The sequence below is a fragment of the Vombatus ursinus genome, unplaced genomic scaffold (genome assembly GCF_900497805.2).
Source record: "Vombatus ursinus unplaced genomic scaffold, bare-nosed wombat genome assembly UNPS02013697.1, whole genome shotgun sequence".
Classification (NCBI taxonomy): Eukaryota; Metazoa; Chordata; class Mammalia; order Diprotodontia; family Vombatidae; genus Vombatus; species Vombatus ursinus.
Genome location: NW_020953475.1, coordinates 1,262 through 5,611, shown reverse-complemented (window position 1 = coordinate 5,611; position 4,350 = coordinate 1,262). Strand labels below are relative to the sequence as shown.

The window sequence follows — 4,350 nt, the reverse complement described above, 5'->3', positions numbered from 1 at the left end:
CTTCAAGCATATTGAGTAGACCTTTGGAGGCAAATGCAAAGGAAAAGATGAATAAGAGTCATACAAATTTGGCAGCATGACTGGTTTGTGACCTTCATCATTATTTAAAATTTCCAAATGAATAAGATCCATGTAAGGATTTATTATGTACACAAACTGTTATATTTATGTTTTTCAAAAAAATGTGGCAGCATTGAATTCCTGGTATAAATTCAAGAATATCTTAATGTATATTTTCTGAACATATTACTATAAACTTATTCTTCATTTTTAATTCAGTATTTTGTATCAATATTCATTAGTGATAGTGATGTATAGTTGTCTTTTTCTGCCCTTTCTCTGCCTAGCTTGAACACTAAGATTATACCTATCCAAGTTCCATGGGTGGTTATGGATGTTGAAACTTCTGAAATGCAAAAGCAGTTTTGCATTCTGCTTACCACTTTTTTTCCCCTTTACATTGCTTGTGTCTCCACCATTGATACCAATACATTCTTTGTCATTTTTGCTTTCCATTACTTTTATCTCTGCCTTCATTAGAAAGCTCAATGATTTTTCAGTTAACATCATTAGCATTAGCCTTGATTCTCAGCATCAAGCAATTATAACTGAAGGCTTGGGAAAAAAGGGATGGCATTGGTCTTTCTTATTGATTATCATCATCAACAACTTTATTTTTAGAGCCTGGTCAGTTCACTTCAACGAATATTCTTTCAAAAACTCCTTCTGGTTCTTTAAAGCTTGCCTTCTCCATTCAAGGAGCTGCAGCCTGAATTTCAAGTCAATTATCACTTTGTCCAAGAAGTCTTTCTTGAATTTTAGTCTAGATTTTAATCTAGATCATCAATGCTGATTCCAATGGAGTAAGTCATGCATCATTGTCAAACTGTGCATCTAGTGTTTTTTCTTCTACAATCCTTGTTAAAACTGGCATACATACATAGTTCTTGCCTGATGTGTTGTTAGTTTATCTAGTACATTAATAATGGCCTCAGCAATATTGTGGTTTCACTTTAGTTTTTCAACACCATTGAAGAAAACCTGGCAGAGGTTCAAACAAAAGAAATCCAGCATCCAGCTGCAGGCCAGGGCATCTGCCACAGCATCTTGGGTGCAGGGCTATGGTTCATCGACAGCATTCTTCAAAGACCTGAACTACCACTTTATTGCCTGGATATCTGCTGGGTCTCACAACAACTTTGTTCTATGACTTCGTCTTCAACATACCACAGTCAAAGAAGTCCCGCCCCCTGGACTTCACAGAAATTTATGAGTCATATCAATATTGTCTCTTTCAGCCATTCCCTCCACCCCATTACCCCCTGATTTAAGAGGAAAAATACAAGGGGGGAAAGCCATGAAGTCACTACTAGTTATCAGTGGTTGGAACATTATAACTCAAATCTTTCACCCTCTCCTTCTTATCATTGTACCAAGATTAATGGGATTATCTTCCCTACATACACACTCTTTAGTACACACACATTCCATAATAAAAATTTATTTTATCTATGACTTTTCCTTCCCAAACTCTGTCCCATCCCTTAAATAGAATTTCCCTTCTCTTTGTTACATCCCGGTTACATTTTATTTTATTATATTCTTAAATGATAGAATGCCCTGTCATCCCTAAGCCTTAGTGTAAGGCTCTTGACATTCCCACTCTCCTTTATTTTCATGCTTTTATTTAATAAGCATTTTTGACATCTTGTAGCAGGGTAGAATCTGGCACAAACATGGATCAGGAGTCAGAAAACTGAGGATTGGATGAATTGATGAATGAATGAAAAATTAATGAAAGAACATTTATTAAGCAATTGCTGAGTGCAAAGTTCCATGTTAAGCACTGACAATACAGAAAAAAAAAGTGAAGCCACCTGTAGCTTCCAGAAGTTATATTCTAATAGAGGGAGACAAGTCATAAAGGGAAACTAGGTTTAGAAAGGGGCAGGAGAGGGGAGAAAGGTAAAGACACAAGATAAATATGAAAATGTCTGGAAAATGGTGTGGTGGCATTATAAAAGGCAAGATAAAGCAAAAAGTCACCTATCGGAATTAAGAGGTCTCTGGCCACGAGTCGATGTTCCAGTGGGAGGAAGAAGAGGGTGGTATGATTAGGAGATGACTACTCAATATATTACATAATGAAATAGGACTATGAAAATTAAGTCAAAAATATCAATAATTCAGAAAATATGAATTATATTGTAGTAATCAAAAACATTAAAGCTATTTAAATTTAATTATTCTATTTAGGAAGGAAGAGAATTAAGAAGATATATTGTGTGAAAGGCTTGTTGTCTAAGAAAATACTTTGATCCAAGAAAGATAAGTTTTCATAGAAAGGTCAAAATTTAGATAAATCCTATATGGGAAAGCAATAATTTGATAAATGACTACCTTTTCTTCTTTGTAGAGACATTTTGTCACAGAAAAGGGACCAGGAAAATTAAACTGCTTGATTAACTTGTGAACTAACTTAAAGTCCAATAAAAAGTGCAAATTCACATGCATGAAATAGCCTACATTAGAGGATCACACAGTCTTTTAGATGGATGTACTTTAAAGACTTCCTAATTCAACCTTCTTTTCATAGAGGAGGAAATTAAGGCACAGGAAAGATAAGTCAAATATTCAACAATCTAGTTGGTTCTTGGCAGAGCTGGGATTATATCCAACTTGATTGTAAGGTTTAAATCAGTGACTTGGAGCTCAATAGACATATTAACTGTTCCTTTACTCGGTTGAGAAAAATTATGACTCTTATTATACCAATAACTAATTTTATATATGGGACTCAAACATCCACTTTTTACTTCCTTAAAGCAAAGCCCAATCCTTGTGAAGGACTAGACATTCTCATCAGTCTTGAGTGGAACCCCACCCAACTGGGAGAGCTTATTTCTGATTAAAGAATAATGAAAATCTAATGTAGGTGAATTCCAGCCAATCATGTTCAACTTAAGTGGGTTAAGGGGAGATGGATTCCTTTGTCTAGATTGTCTCCAGAGAAAGTGTGAGAGAGTGTCAATATAAGTTCAGGGGTAAATCTAGGGCTTTTTGTCTAGAGGTTCTCTTTGTTAATTCTTTCTTTATAAAATTTATTTTATTTTTAATTTATGGAATAAAACAGTAATTCCCATAACATAGTACAATAAAAATGATGATAGCACATGAAACTACAAATTTACCATGCACAATTTTCTATTCCCTTCCAATGTACAACAAAATTATCGTGTGTCTTTTTTCCTTTTTTTCTTCCCTCCCATCCCCAGAATGGGAGGGAAAATTAGATATAAATGCACACACACACATATATATATATGTAAAATTATTCTATACATACTTCTATTTATCAGTTCTTTCTCTGGATGCAGATGATATCTTTCTTCATAGGTCCTTTATAGTTGAGTTTTTTAATAGACAAAATAACATTCCCTCAAAGTCGTTCTTAAAACAATACTTACTGTGTACAATGTTCTCTTAGTTCTATTCACTTCATTCTTCATTATTTCATGCAAATCTTTCTATGTTTTTCAAAGATCATTGAGCTCATCTCTTTCTTATAGCACTGTAGTATTCCATCACAATCATATACCACAACTTGTTTAGCCATTCCCCAATGGATGGGCATCCCTGCAATTTCCAGTGCTTTGCCATCACAAAGAGAGATTCTATAAATATTTGAGAATTATAGGTTCTTTTCCTTTTTCCCTAATCATCTTTGGAAATAGACCAAGTAGTTGTGTAGCTGGGTCAAAGGGTATAGGTAGTTTAATAACTCTTTGGGCATAATTCCAAAATGGTTGAATCATTTTACAATTCCACCAACAATGAATTAGTGTCCCAATTTTTTCACATCCACACCAATATTTGTCACTTTTCCCTTCCATCATTAGCCAACCTCCTAGGCATAAAATGACATCTCAAGGTTGTTTTAATCTGTGTTTCTCTAATCAATAATGATTTAGAGGATTTTTTCATTTGACTTTAAATTGTTTTGATTTCTTCATTGGAAACCTGCATGTCATATTGTTTGACCATTTATCACTTGGGTACTAATCTGTATTGTTATAGATTTGACAAAGTTCTTTATATACAATTTGACATGAGACCTTTATCTGATAAACTACCTATGAAATATTTTCCAAACTTTCTGCTTTCCTTCTGATGTTGGCAATATTTATTTTATTTGTAGAAAACCTTTTTAATTTAATGTAATTCTCAATGATATGGTCTACTCATTTATAAGAAACACTCATTCAAAATACAATAAGAAGTAACTTATCCTTATCTGAGGATAAAATCTATCATAATAAGGCAGACAGCAAATAAATCAGATACAAAGTG

At 33.7% G+C, this 4,350-nt stretch overlaps 1 pseudogene; it reads right to left on the bottom strand.

The window, feature by feature from the left end:
- Nucleotides 1-367: 367 nt before the first annotated feature.
- LOC114040581 lies at nt 368-1,119 on the bottom strand (annotated as a pseudogene).
- Between the last annotated feature and the right edge of the window lie 3,231 nt (nt 1,120-4,350).